The following is a 16084-nucleotide window of genomic DNA, read 5'->3' on the forward strand; positions in this document are numbered from 1 at the left end:
AAATAACTCGCGATATAAAAAACCACTAGGTGGGCAAAAAAACTCCACCGGCTACAAAGCGATTGACTGCGATTCAGACACGGTACACACGACCGGCTGCTTCAAACGATCGGTAAGGAATGAAGGGAATACTTATCATCTATGTTTCAGAAGAATAAACAGTAAAATTGCCATCTTCTTTTTTAAGACTTCCAAAACCATTTGAATGGTCTTTCAAAAGGACTTTAGGCATCGTACACAAATTACGTAACGCTATAGGGGGAGGGGGGAGTCTAGCTTAGCGTTACGAGCCATACAAAATATTTTTGGTTTCCATACAAAAAGCGTTACAAGGGGGAGGGGGAGTCTGAAATAGCCGATTTTAACGTTACGTAATTTGTGTACCATGCCTTATGAAGCCGTGCAGCTTTAGGATTTTTTAAGCTCTTTTTTATTCTTAATCACTTAACCTAATTAACAGCTCTATTGCCCACTTGAGCACTACGTGAGCGATTGCAATTGAAGCTGAACTTAAGGGGCCATTAGACTGTTTGTCATAATGACAAATATTTGCCATGTTAGTCCGACATTTATCCGAGGTTGCCATGATTTACGTTGTGTTGGTCATTTGTTGGGTTTGTTTGGCCAAATATTTGTCATGTCTAATGGGACCTTTACACTTTGTACAGCGCCTAAATGTATTCTATTCTATTATTCTATATCGAACTGGTTGCCTTCGTACTTCTTTCACTGTTCTTCTCTATTCATGGTAGAATGAAGAGCACGAGGATGGGTGGCTATTGTTCCTTTTCAAGCCAGTTTGAGTTGCAGTTCACCGATGTCCAGGTATCCGGGTCCGTTTGAGCTGTAGGCTCAGAAGAGGGTCAGTGTCAGCCGCTTTCGGGGGGAAAAGCAACTGACGAAAAATTGCAAGTGCCGGGGCTGGGAATCAAACCCACGACCATCCGCATATGAAGCGAACGTGTGACCAACTACGCCACTGGCCCCGGCAATTTTTAAGCTCTTTGTATTTGTGAATTTTAACTTAATGCTAATTCTTCACACACAGCTGTAGGAGTGTTATTGATGTCTTCACATACCCGTCTCCAGTCCTCCCGTTTGGCTGGCCTCAATTCTCTGTTATATTCTGTAAGGGCTTGTTTATACTGAACCCAATCAGATTTAATTTTTGCTCTGTTGAACAACCGTCTAGATTTCTTCCCCCCTCGTTGGATGACCTCTGCCGAATTGGGCAGCTAGCATATGGTGAGATCATTTTATCAATAATCTCATCAGAGGCATTTTCCAACTGTGAAACAGACAAGATCTGCAGTAAGCAGTAGAGTCCCAGTTTGTTTTCTTTGGGTTACTATAGCTTTCAATTAAATTTGATCCGGCTTTATAATCGAACCTGATATGTTTGTGATCTGATAATAATTCCTCATCAGAAACATGCCAGTTCGCGACCTTATCTGATAGCACATAGCTGCAAAGCGTAAGATCTAAAACTTCCTGTCGAATAGCATTAACAAAAGTTGGAGAATCTCCATTTTTTGCATACGTCTATGTTATTAGACGAAATGCAATTCAGGATATCATCACCTCTTTTATTATCTGTACTGCTTCATATGGTATGATGGGTATTTGGGCTTTGCAGCATATTACAATATGGACGTTTATTTTTTTTTTTTTAATAATTAACCAAATTACGACAAAAGACGGAGGTACATCATCAACCTCTCCTAGAAAATATGCTGAAGCAATGCATACCTCAGTTTTCCCTGGATTGTTGGAACTTCCATTTTAACCCTTCGAGACGCGCGCCGTTGTAAAATGTACAATACTACCAAAAAAAATCTCGCTCGTCGTATACAGCGCGAGCGCGGTGCAGTTTCAGCTGCTTGATGCTGCACGTCCTGAAAGGTTAACCGTAACAATGTCTCTTGTGATAAACTCAGTAATTGGGACAAATCGTGTTCTCCTATTTATTAAAGTGGCTGTACTTAGATTAGACTGACTTTCGTTGTACAAAATTCTACAATTCTGCGAAGAGCAACCCATTACCCTTCCAATATTAACCCAGGGCTCTTGAATTAATCCCACGTCTAACTATTTTCTAATAAATCTTCTGCTAAGCACAGCATAAGCACCCTTCGCGTGATGAAGATTCATTTTAAAAAAATATGGTACTTTTTTTACTATTCACAGGATACAAATGAGGTCCACTGTCTCGATGCTCCGTTTAACACAATACACCCGATTCTTTTTACACGGGTGTGGCTTTTGCTATAACTTAGTCAATTTTCAACCGATTCTCATGAAATTTTATACACATGTAGGCATGATTAGTTCATGAGAATCGGTTCAAAATTAACTGAGTTATAGCAAAATAATGATCCGTGAAAAAAAGGGTGTTAGGACAGCCGCTTGACATCAGGAATTAGAGGTCACCTGTTTGGTGGACTTTTACCATCGGATAAGGCCATCCGTAGTGATATTCTAAGTCAGTTGACATAACAAAATCCAGCCTTATTGCCCTTATTTTGCAATCTGATAAGGTTGCATCATCGCACCCAAAACACCCGAACTCGACATTGTGTGAGTCGCCATGCAAATGTGAATAAACCACCAAACAAATAACACTTCCTGTTCTTAATACCAGACCGATTGTGAAGGTTTTACTGAGTGAGCTATTATTTTCAATAACCTTGAAAATTTAATTTTAATGCCTATAATTACCCATTACACAATATTATGCAGCTTATCCAAGAATCAAGCCATTTTTAAACGTGGTTCACCTCAACGCCATGTACCAATGGTGAAAGATAAATAAATTAACTACCTGCATGGTGTTTTGCTTCTGGCATGATGGAAAATAAAACAGAACGCAATCCTTGAATTGTACCGATCATTCCTTTACCTATCCTGCCGTCACGGTGAGAGGATCTTGTTTAGTAAAAAAAAAAATAGTATTGAGTAGAATAATTTCTTTCCAAAACTTTTGCTTTTAATCATTTCAAAGAATGGGCATCCGAAATAGTTGATTTGAAGAAAGACATAATCAACGCAAGAACCATATAATCCATATAATCTTCTAAAACAAATTGTTATGACTTCATAGAATTTCAAACTACTCAATATAAACACCAATCAGATACTTCAAAGATATAAAAATAAACCAAACCTCAAATCTCACAAACAAACCTCTTCAAGATCATTCAACATGTCGACAGATCATTCAACCATCCATCTACAGAGTATACAGTCAGTGGACAGACAAGCAATGAGACAGCATCCTTTTCGTAAGCGTAGTCCACCACCGATCGGTAGCCTACAGTAACATGAACCATTCCACTCATTCGCATACTGGCCTGACTCCTAGTCAGCTTCTTCACAATTTAAAATTTTTATAAAAACTATTCACCTACCTATAGAGATCCAGTTTAGTGACTAACCATACGACCTCTGATGGGTCCAAAAATAATTTCGCATTCAGCAGCTGGAAGCTGGAACGTTCATCTTAAAATAAGCCATATAAATAATCGCTCACAACAGAAAGACTAACTACCACGCGAAGTGAGACATACGTTGTGCACTGAACTTGAATGCGATACCACCTCCATGCATGCATGCTCACTGAAGTGGAATCAAGTGCAAGGACTTCGACAAAAAAAGCGCAGGTCCAATAAGGCATTCCATGAATGATTGGCTGTCCCCTTGCGCATAATCACAATTTTGTCCCATGTATTATAGTTTATTAAAATAAACCGGTATTCATCTTAAGACTCAATTTAGAACTGCAAATTTACCAAAACTGAAAAAAACACTTTCCCAAAATGATCAACCATGAAGGAAGTACAAATATCGGGTTATTCGTTTTCTCAATTCTGATAATCGGACATTCTAATTTTTCGGTTTACTTATTGTTCTGGAGCAAAGCGCTTACTCGACATATGTGACAACCCTATTTCCACCTAATGGACAGGAGCACACATACCCTCCCGATCAAAAGTTTTGGGTCACCCCCTCAAAAACATGTCATTTTTTTAGGCCCATATCTCCGCAAATTTGCATCCGATTTCAAAACCCTATTCAAAAGATAATAAGTCAAAACAACTTTGAATATGATTTAAAAGAAACTTTTTCAAAAAAATGTATGTAAACTTAACTCAAAGTTGCCAAATTTTATAAAAACTAGCTGTACCCGGCAAACTTTGTCTTGCCTACTGCGTTTTTGATGTTCCAAGTTTCTAGCCAAAACCAAGTCCTCGTACGCAATTTGCATGAAAAATCGATTTTCAAAAACTCTCACTTTTCCACGTTTTTTGCCTCATAAACCTTCCTTGGGTAAAAACTAACAGAACAAAACCAAGATGACCCAAATCCGACGTTCCGTTCGCGAGTTATGCGCGGTCCCACGTATGCCACTGCATTTTTATATATATAGATAAATATAAGCTTACGGCAGTGTCGCTGGAAATTAGGTCGACCAAATTTTAAGATGAGAGCGGTAATATGACCCATTTTCTATTAGCTTTCAACTGCTTTTTACAGAACTTAGCTAAAAAATCTAGACAAAAAAGTTATTAAGTAAATTAATCCTTGACGTCATCGACCAAAAGTTTGGGGTCACCCCTCAATATGATGTATGAGCCAAAAGTTTGAGGTCACTTTCAAATAACATGGAAAAGTGATTTGGTATATCTTTATCATCTAAAGTTCAATTTTAATTCTTTCTGGCTCATTTCAAAGATAATTAACTAAATTTGCGTTGGATGTCTTAAACTTAACGTATTTAACGTTTTTTTGAATATAAAAATGTTATGTAAACTGTTTTGCACAGGATGGTGGTGGGTGATACACATAAATACAACTGTTTTGATCAGTACAACTGTTTTGAAACGGAAGCCTTTCGTGGACAATTAAAACTATTCTAACTATGAGGGATGCCTTCAAAGTTAATCCGGGGTAGTATTTCTTTTGGCCGGATGAATTATGAGATTACTTACCTTACTTCACCTTACCGATCAGGCTAAGGCCGGGTGGCCTCTGCTGTACATAGTAGCCGTCTCCATTCCACTCGATCCATGGCTGTTTGTCTCCAGTTCCGCACTCTGCGTAGGGTCCGCAGATCGTCCTCCACTTGGTCGACTCACCTAGCTCGCTGCGCTCCACGTCTTCTTGTACCGGTCGGATGACTCTCGAGAACCATTTTAGTCGGGTTGCTATCCGACATCCTGATGACGTGACCCGCCCACCGTAGCCTCCCGATTTTCGCGGTATGGACGATGGTTGGTTCTCCCAGCAGTTGATGCAGCTCGTGGTTCATTCGCCTTCTCCAAGTCCCGTCTTCCATCTGCACTCCGCACGTAGGGTCCATGTTTCGTGACCATAGAGGACGACCGGTCTAATCAACGTTTTGTAGATGGTTAACTTCGTGTTACGGCGAACTTTATTCGATCGTAGAGTTCTGCGGAGTCCAAAGTAGGCACGATTTCCTGCCACAATGCGCCTCTGAATTTCTCTGCTGGTGTCGTTGTCGTCGGTCACCAGTGAGCTCAAGTACACGAATTCTTCAACCGCCTCGATTTCATCACCGTCGATATAAATTCGGGGTGGCGGGCGCGGTGATTCTTCCCTGGAGCCCTTTGCCATCATGTACTTTGTCTTCTACACATTAATGATTAATCCGATTCGCCTGGCTTCACTCTTTAGTCGGATGTACGTTTCCGCCATCGTCTCAAATTTACGAGCAATAATATCAATATCATCGGCGAAACCAAGCAGCTGAACGGACTTCGTGAAAATCGTTCCACTCGTGTTTATTCCCGCTCTCCTTATTACACCCTCTAAAGCAATGTTGAACAGCAAGCACGAAATACCATCACTTTGTCGTAACCCTCTGCGAGATTCGAAGGGACTCGAGAGTGTCCCTGATACTCGAACTACGCACATCACTCGATCCATCGTCGGCTTGATCAATCGTATCAGTTTATCCGGAAATCCGTATTCGTGCATAATCTGCCATAGCTGCTCTCGATCGATTGTATCATACGCTGATTTGAAATCGATGAACAAGTGATGTGTGGGCACGTTGTATTCGCGGCTTTTCTGCAACACCTGGCGGATGGCGAACATCTGGTCCGTTGTAGCGCGTTCACCCATAAATCCAGCCTGATATTGCCCCACGAACTCTCTTGCAATCGGTGATAGACGGCGGCATAAAATTTGAGAGAGTATCTTGTAGGCAGCGCTCAGTAGTGTGATCGCGCGGTAGTTCCCGCAATCCAACTTGTCGCCCTTTTTGTAGATTGGACATACGATACCTTCCATCTATTCCTCCGGTAATACGTCCTCCTCCCAAATCTTGGTAATGACCCAGTGTAGTGCTCTCACCAGTGTTTCTCCACGGTATTTTAGAAGCTTGCTTGGTAGTTGATCTGCTCCAGCGGCTTTGTTGTTTTTCAACCGGCCAACCTCCTCCTCAATCTCTTGGAGGTCAGGGGCCGGAAGTCTTTCATCCTGTGCACATACTCCAAGATCTGTTACCACGCCACCTTCGTTACTTGCAACGTCGCCATTGAGGTGCTCATCGTAATGCTGCCGCCACCTCTCGACCACCTCACGCTCGTTCGTGAGAATATTCCCGTGATTATCTCGGCACATGTCGGCTTGTGGCACAAAGCCTCTGCGCGAGCGGTTCAGCTTCTCGTAGAACTTTCGTGTGTCCTTAGCGCGGTACAGCTCTGGCGCTTCTTCATCCGGAAGACTGAGTTCTGCCTGTTCCGCGCCTGTTTGTAACGTGCCTCATTCGCTCTCGTACGGTGTTGCAGCATTCTCGCCCATGCTGCATTCTTTTCGTTTTTCAACTGTTCACATTCGCCGTCGTACCAGTCGTTTCTGTGATTCGGAGTCGCGAAGCCTAGTGCTGTAGCCGAGGTACTACCTATGGCGGATCGGATGTCCCTCCAGCCATCTTCAAGTGTAGCTGCGCCAAGCTGCTCTTCCGTTGGTAGGGCCACTGCTAACTGCTGCGCGTAGTCTTGAGCCACTTCTACGTTACGAAGTTGCTCGATGTTGAGCCGCGGCGTTCGACTTCGACGCGTGGTGATAACTGTCGAAAGTTTTGAGCGCATGCATACAGCGACTAAGTAGTGATCCGAATCTATATTCGCACTGCGGTATGTGCGGACGTTGGTTATATCCGAGAAGAATTTACCGTCGAACGTGGTCGATTTGGTTTTCTATTTGATGGTCGGGTGATCTCCAGGTGGCTTTGTGGATATCTTTGCGGGGGAAGAACGTGCTTCGGATTACCATATCATGGGAAGCTGCAAAGTTTACGCATAGCTGCCGTTATCATTCGATACGGCGTGCAGGCTGTTTCGCCCGATTACCGGTCTGTACATTTCCTCCCTTCCTACCTGCGCGTTCATGTCGCCGACAACGATTTTCACGTCACGCGGCGAGCAACCATCGTATGTTTGCTCTAACTGCGCGTAGAACGCTTCTTTCTCGTCGTTGGGTCTCCCTTCGTGTGGGCAGTGGACGTTGATGATGCTGTAGTTGAAGAAACGGTACTTAACTCTCAACATGCACATTAGCCTGGTACACGGTTTATATGGGAAAATATAAAAAATGAAAAAACTCCAACTCCTGTATACTTTTTGAGCTCCATTTTGGTCCCATATCAACTGTGCAAAATTTCAGATCGATCGAAGAAACTATATTTTAGCGCCCGCCATTCTTAGTTTTTCATACGATTTACTATGGGGAAAATGTACTTCTTTAAAGAAAAATCGCTTAAGGTCACCCATTGATCCCTAAAAATAAGTCGTTGAATGATTTCTGTAGATAACTTCACGAGGAATCAGACCACCGAAGACCGCAAAGCGATGCGACATTTGTGGAAAAAGTTATTAAGCCTTACCCGATCGATAAAATGACGAGATTTTATTATTTATTGTTACCGTCAAATGGGGTAACTTGCAACACTTTTCGACTTTGAAGCAATATCATTGAAAATGTAAACATTTGAAACATCCTGTGAAGCATCGTGTACGCTAATTACCCCGAGTAGAATACCATGCAGCACTTGGTTTACCAAAATACGTTGCCACCTAATCAGGAGGTGCGAAATACATGGTTGTTGCAAGTTTCCCCATCTGTGGGGTAACTTGCAACATAGGACATGAAGCTAAGTTAGCTATCATTAAATAGCACTAACATTCTAGCATTTAGTCGTATTGTAAAATTTTGATGTTATGCATGAAACATACCATGAAAAGATGTACACTAACCAATTGACATATAATTTTTCATGAAAGGATTGATAGTTATTGCAAGCGAGAGTATATAAACGATATATCGTTTAGCAACAGGTCTCACGTCCCTCAAACACAAAATATACATGATTCTCTTGACTTAGCACTCATTACAAAATGTCAACAATGATTATTGTCATTTCTTAAAATGGTAGAGTTAGTCATCTTCAAGTAGTTTTCATTTTTAAGTGGTGTTTGACAATTTAACCTAAATTAACATGATTGAAACACACCTATTCTACTTTGTAAATTTCAAACTCGCTAATTTGGGTATTAAACTGAAATAATTTACTCCATCTAGATTCAGAATTGATATTGGTGATTGTTTTACAGCGTTTATAAACAAAAATTGAACTTTTAACATGATGAAACATGAATGAAACTTCAAAATGTGGTATTTCCTAACAATGTTTGAAGGTCACGTGCAAAAAAAATGTAAAAAATGAATTGTCATTTGAAAATGAACACGTTACGTAATCAATAAATGATCCATTTCGGTTATTTCTGTCAAGTTTATCGTGGAATGAAGATACATAATAGAAGGTTTCGTCAAATTCAACTGTTGCAAGTTACCCCATAGTGGTTGTCGAATATAATAATGATTTTTTGCATTACTTAGTCGATAAGTTTATCAAACTTTTATCGTTTAGCTAAGCTTACTATTAGGTACCCTAACTGCAAGCAAGGTCATCAGACTTATCGCACTTACCATAAGGGAGAGGTCAAGCACGATTTTCATACTTGTTTTTATGGCATAAATTGAGCAATCCGTTTTAACAGTGTAGCTAAACCATAAACAAATAAACAAAGCTAATTTTTATACTAAATCGATCTTTGATACACATAATCTCTAGAACCGAAAAAGTAGGGCATACTAGTTTTTATTGTTATTAGAAAATGCTTCACATTTAGTGTATGTCATCGTGTTGCAAGTTACACCGCTGTTGCAAGTAACCCCGTTTGACGGTATTTCTTACGTGTTAAACAGCGTGGGCATGTCATTCGGTTTTCAGTCAATAACTTTTTCCACATGCCTTTGATCGCTTTGCGGTCTTCAGAGGGTTTGTTCCTCGTAAAATTTCCAACAGAAATCATTCATCGATATATTTTTAGGGGTTAAGCGGCAACCTGTGGTGATTTTTCTTTAAAAAAGTGATTTTCCCCATAGTAAATTGTATGAAAATTTAAAACGGCTGGCGCTAAAATTTAGTATATCCGATTGAGCTGAAATTTTGCACAGTTGATATGGGGCCAAAATGGAGCTCACAAATTGTACAGGAGTAAAATGTATTTTGGTGTCCCACACTAATGCACATCCTTGCGTTGATCGGCTGCCACCCGATCACACGTTGTCGCATCTTGCGAACACTATAAATCCTGTTCCCAGTTCATTGGTGGTGCCACAGCTTTGGTAGAAGGTAGCCGCTCGATGCCCGCTTTTCCACACTTTCTGTCCAGCCCAACAAAGTTCCTGCAACGCCACGATGTCGAAGTTGCGGGGATGTAGTTCGTCGTAGATTATCCTGTCACATCCTGCGAAACCTAGTGACTTGCAATTCCATGTTCCAAGTTTCTAATCGTAGTCCTTATTTCGTCGCGTGGGTCTTTGCCGATTGTATCGAGTCGTATTTTCTCCTATGTTATTGGGGATTTTTACGGGTGGCTTATTGGGCCTACGCCAACACTCCTGTCTCGCCGGAGGGCCATCGTGCCAGTTCTGTTTAACGGGACAACCAACACTGGGACGACCAAGCTGATGGGGCTACCAACTTGGTTCTAGCTGGGCGTGGTGCAGCGTTTCTTACTCAGCCGCTGGATACCAGAACAGACGCTGTTTGAGCCGCACCTCCTTGGTGAACAAACGCTCGAATCGTACCTCCTCAATCTAGCTGAAGTCAGAAGGACAACAGTGCCCAGGATACACTACCGCAGTACCGCTGCAGTACCGTAATCTGGGGGTGAAGTTGATCACTATAAGATCCCCGTTCGTTAATTCTGGGATAATTTATATGCAATACAAAGTTTGTCGGGGACAGCTACCTAGTCTTCTAAAATTTTTAGTTCATTCAATGTGGGACAACGATACTGTCAAATTGTTTTATAACATTCGCCTGCGTGGAAAGCCGGATATGACCACGTATGCTTAGACGGCTCGTTGTACCCCTTTTTTCCCACGTTCCTGAATATGAAATAGAACAGAATAAATAGAAAATCAAAAACATAATCAAGAAGAAGATAGAATTAGAAGCTAAAAGCAGGAATTGAAAATTAAAGTTACAAATCACTTTCCCAGTCGGGACAATTTCTGCTTCTTAGCTTACTGGAGCTCCTTCCGTTTTTCCAGGGGTCAAACCACGCATAGCTTAACTTTGCTTTATGCACCGAGGCAATAATACTCGCACAAATCCGAACAAGAATCACTTCGCTCACTCTCCCCATCATTCTCACCGCGCTCGTTCTGCGACCGGTAGTGCAGTGCGGTGGCCTGCTGGGCTGCATCAACGTGAACACAGCTGATTCTCAACCCCTCTTGGTTGGTGCGCGCGGGAAAATCTCTCGTCGTCATCGCGCGCTCATACAGTCTAGTTGCGAATAAGGCACCCGCTATGCGCTGCTATTTGGCTACCACCGACGTCCGTCCGACGTCACATCCCCAGAGAGCCCCAACCGAAGCCACCAGCCGCGCCGCCGCCGCCACAGTCAGCAGCAGATACAGCGCCTTGCCGTCAAGTACGCCGCTTGGAGAGGGCCTCATATAAAAGCATTGGCAAGCCGTTCCAGCTCAATTAGTTTGTTTTTAAAATTCCTAACAGAAACACGCGTCGTTTCTCCCACCACACCGTCGTCAAATTTTGGACCAGTGATCCTTCATTCCAGTAGACGAGAACAACCGACCAGATCCCGAATCGCGCGGTTTATCAGTGATTGGAATACCCCGAGAATCCTGGCCATAGTTGCTCGCGGAAATCGTCTCCAACAGGAGCTTCTTTCGTTTTTTTTTTCAACTGTTGCTCTCCCATTGTCCCATTGTCGTCGCCCGCTATCGCGAGGAAAATTCGTGCAAGAGAGAAAATAGATTGGGGGAATCGTAAATCCGAAGAAAACGCGTAAAAGCTTATGTGATAAGAATTTTGATAAGCGAAAGTGAAATTTGTGACACGCAATAAAGCAGTGGGAAAATTGCTGCGAAGAAAGTTTTCCTAGCGTGGAACGAAAAAGTGCAACTTTTAACCAGTGAAAAATTCATCAGTGATTGTGTGTAAACTAGTGCCGAATATCGCTTCACCACATCAGGAATTTTAAGGATAACAGCCGACATATCGAGATAAATCAAGTGAGTGAAATAAAAATGATAAAAATATCAAAATTTTCATGAACACTGTGGCACAAGATGCGATGACATTTTACATCCCAATAAATTAGTTGGATAATACTATCCAAATCATAAAACTAATCTTTAGGAAAACACAAACAAATGTTTAAAGAATTCGATACCCGAGCAGAGGAAAATAGCAAGTTAATAACTACGAAATAACCTGTTATTACGAAAAAATAATTTAGCACTACAAATGCACATTAAAATATAACATATTGTAGTGGAACACTACAAATTCGTAATAAATTAGGACAGTGCTTCCCATACTGTGCGCCGCGGCGCCCTGGTGCGCCGCGAACATTCTTCAGGTGCGCCGCAGGATCTTGAATCAAAACCAATAGATCAAACTCTAATTTTTCAAAACATGATACACCTTTTATATGTTTTTGATTTATTTAGTAAAACTAGTGTCGCCTCCCAACCTTTTATAATTCAATTCCAAATCCTTGTCTTCTTGAGGAAGACTTCGAAAAAGAAAGTCACGCAAAGGGAGTTTTCCTCTTCCAAAATTTTAATTGAGGTAAGTATTGGACGAAACCTTGAATTTTCTAGTTCACAAATTAGAAAACCAAAACTTCGGTTTGCGCTGAAAAGATGATCGATAAGTTTCCTGTTGGTGATAGCTTATTGATTAACTTTGCAGCGCAAATCAACATTCAGACCTTCAGATTTGTACTTGAGGTTTGGCGTTGTCATATCTCTACTTTAAAAAATAAATATTCCATAGTCTTCTAATGTTTTACAGACTTGCGATATCCTAATAAAAGTTTTGGATTTTTACCAAGTTTTTGAATTGCGGGATTCTAAAAATGTTCTTTGAGATTCAGAAATAATTAAACAACAATATATTATTCAGCTTGGTTTTCGAATTTATCATTAGCATGTTATTCAAATTATATTTAATGGACTTCTTGAAGTTCTTTCCAGAATTATTACTGTCAATCATGGCTTTCATGCTGTTTCAAATGTTTTGGGACAATATTTTTATTGACATCACTATCATAAAGCAATTCTAAAACGAAAAAAAAACTTATCGCCGTCAGTTGTCCAGACAGGTTCTAGATAATCTATTTTTATATCCGTTTTTTCCAAATTTCAGGAAATTGCTTCATTTTGAAAATATCCCCACACAATATTTTGTTTGTAAAGTTCTGTGAATCTTCAAGTAATTTTCGTTAAAACAATTCATTTTAAGAACCTTTATTTCAGATTTGAAGAAAACATAACATAGACGGATTTTTTTACGATTTGTATTTGAAATTTTGAACTGAAAGAGTTAAAATGATAAAAAATCTTTGTTACCGTAAACCGGGGTCAAATTGATCTTCGGGTCGAAATTGATCAGACGTTTTTCGGTTAGATATAGCATACTTTAAATAGTTTCCCTGCAAATATCGTTTTGTACTCGATTCCTACAGCACGATACATTTGAAGAAACTATGAAAAGTATGCTCAATCTTATTGAAAATCGTCTGATCAATTTCGGCCCGGAGATCAATTTGACCCCGGTTTACGGTATAAGTTGTTGGTGCGCCGCGACATTTTCGAACTTTTCAGAAGGCGCCGCGATAGCAAAAAGTTTGGGAACCTCTGAATTAGGACATTACATTTGGACAAATACAACACAGAACATATATTTTGCCCTGTTACCCTAGTGGATAACAATTTCCAATGACAGGATGACGAGGTTTCATAAATGTTGTTTGTCCATCAGTCAATCCTGCAATCGTATTTTCTCTGGCGGTTACCTTTCGTTCGCAGCATTAGGGTGCCTGTACCAGTTATCGCACCACCTAAGAAAAACTATTTCTACAAAAATAAGAAGAAGACCGACGAATGTAAACAATAAGTCAAATGATTGATTAGTTTTCATACTTTACAGGAAAAATATAAAAACGGAGCCAAAACTACTTTTAGTATTTATTACGGCGTGTGCCAATGATAGGAACCCTGTACCAGTTATGGACACATTTGTTAATTTGGGTTCCACTTCGCACTATTTACATGCATTCCTTATGGGAGTTGCCATAACTGGTACACTATGGCGAAATAGGGTACAAGGAGGCCGAAAAGTTAAGGAAAATGATTCATTTCTACCACAATTTGAGCAAATTGTGAAGTTTGAATGATTGCAATCATCTTTTGTGATCGTGATCTGTTGTTCACGATTTTTTTCTTGTTGATTTGTATCTTAAAAGGTTAAAAATCAACTATGGCGAATTTGAGGTACTATAGCCATAACTGGTACACTGAGCCTAGTTGCTTTCATAGCTTCGAGTTTTGTCTAGGAATTTCTTATCCTAAGGGGCATCTCGTTTCGGGTTTATTAACTAGAGTTCTATAACTTGAAGTCTGTGCGAGGGAAAGGCTTACATCACATCTCCAGTACTTAATCGCGGCCCGAAATGGCCTGAATGTTGGCAATCGAAATAGGATTGCAGGCCTCCATTCTGCCAGAGCCCTATAAATGTGCATTTATACTAAATATTTACAAGTTAAAATAGCACATTTAACACAAAAATAAAACTTGTAATACTGTGTTTATATCCAGAGCCGTAGCGTGGGGTTGGCCAGGTTGGCCCCCGCCAAGGGCGCCAGCCTCTAAGGGGCGCCGAAAAGGTCTAAGGCCAGAGGAACAGTATGATGCTATTGTTTTCTTGTATGTTACCAAGACTTCAAAATTTCTGAGATTGATCGAGTGTTTTTTACATTACGTTATTCTCAAAAATTCGGTCTCTAGATTATTTCTCATGATGTTACCTGGTAATTTAGCTTATTTTTTTTTGAGAAGCTATTTTGGTTTTTTTGAACGAGCAAAGCAAAATCAATAAGTTTTCGAAATTCTAGTGAAAGTTTTTCTCTGAAAATTACTGGAATGTTATTTATGGACATATTTTAGAGTGTTTACAACAAGTATCTTGAATAAAAATATTTAGACGATGCTTTTTCTGATCGTGTAATTGTTATTACCAATAAATGTTTCTTTTGGCTTAAACTCCTGTAAATCTAACAAAAATCATTCAAGTCGTATTCACCCACAAAACAACCAGTGATTTTATTTATGTTCATGCCCTCAAAACAAATGAAATATTTCGGGAATTTCTTCATAAATTTCACTAGGTTTTTCTTCGGATTTTGCTGGGTTTTTTTTAAGAAAATCTTTCAAAAAAATATTTCAGAAATTCTTCAAAGGATTTCTTTGAAAAATTTTCAAAGAATTTCTCCAGAAATTCTCTCAAAATCTCCACTAAAGATTATTAAAAAAAAAAACAAAAAAAAAACATTTTTTTCAGGAGTTTCTTACTAAAAATTCTCGAAGAATCCCTTCAGAAATGTCTTCAAGGAGGTTTTTAGGAAGTTATCTAGAAATTTATTCAGAAATGAGTCAAAGGATTCCTCTCGACATTTTTACATGGATATTTAATAATTTCCTTCAATGGATTCCTGCAAAAAATGTCTGTAAGGATTACTAAGTAACGCTTCAGTAGATTTGTTTAGTAATTCCTCCAGATATTCCATTAGAAATTACTATAGGGATTCCTTCAGAAGTCCCTCTGAGAATGAATTCTTTCAGAAATTCTTTTAGGGATTTTTGAAAGAAAATCTTCTTAAAAACTGTACCATGCTCACTAGGGATTGATCCATAAATTTCTGGTAGAATTTCACTAGAAAACTTTTCATGAATGTCTTCATAAATCCCTCCATAAAATTATAAATTTGGAATTTATTCAGAAATTTCTACAGGTTTTCCGTTACAAAAACTGCCACTTCATCCAAAATTTCTTCACGAATTACTCCATGAATTCCATTTAGAATGCTTACTTTAATTTCTTGAAGATTTCAATCATTTATTCCTCCGGATAAATGCAGGAATTCTTCCACAATCTTTCATAATTTCATTCAATGAATCCAGCAAAAATTCTTCCAGAGAGTTTAACAAAAACTCATAGAGATTCCTTCAGGAATTTCTCCTGGTATTCCTTCATTTCCATGGTTTGTCTAATGATTCCTGATGATTTTCTTACAGATCTTCTAAGAAATATTTTGATTGAACTTCAGAAGAAACTTTTGGTGAAGTTATTAGAAAATTCTGGTAAAATCAATTGAAGCTATAGCCAAAGATTAGTAAAAACGTTTGAGGATTTCTGAAAGCTCCTGAAATTCAACTCAGTGTTTTGAAAACAAAATTCATCCTAAAAATCCGAGAACACTAAGATTTCATCAAAAAATGTATGCATCATTCATGTTAAGAATCTGAAATGTCATTTCTAACTATTGTGTTGGTTTTAGTATGATTCTTGAGATGCAAAATGTGTTCGCACTTATACTCCTTGAAAACTTTGAAAACGTACTTATAACTTTGAATAAACAAAAAAATAAGCAAAATAATAATGTGTAATTGTCG

General features: G+C 39.5%; 1 protein-coding gene across 1 annotated transcript in view; it reads left to right on the forward strand.

Annotated features, from left to right (window-relative positions):
- The first annotated feature begins 10774 nt into the window (after window positions 1-10774).
- LOC109430448 (beta-alanyl-bioamine nonribosomal peptide synthetase ebony) overlaps window positions 10775-16084 on the forward strand; it is a 150916-nt gene continuing 145606 nt past the window's right edge. Inside the window, exon 1 of the mRNA XM_019706519.3 lies at window positions 10775-11637. The gene's annotated coding sequence lies outside the window, so the exon portion shown is untranslated. The remainder of the gene's footprint in view (window positions 11638-16084) is intronic.

Source organism: Aedes albopictus, chromosome 1, assembly GCF_035046485.1.
Source record: "Aedes albopictus strain Foshan chromosome 1, AalbF5, whole genome shotgun sequence".
Classification (NCBI taxonomy): domain Eukaryota; kingdom Metazoa; phylum Arthropoda; class Insecta; order Diptera; family Culicidae; genus Aedes; species Aedes albopictus.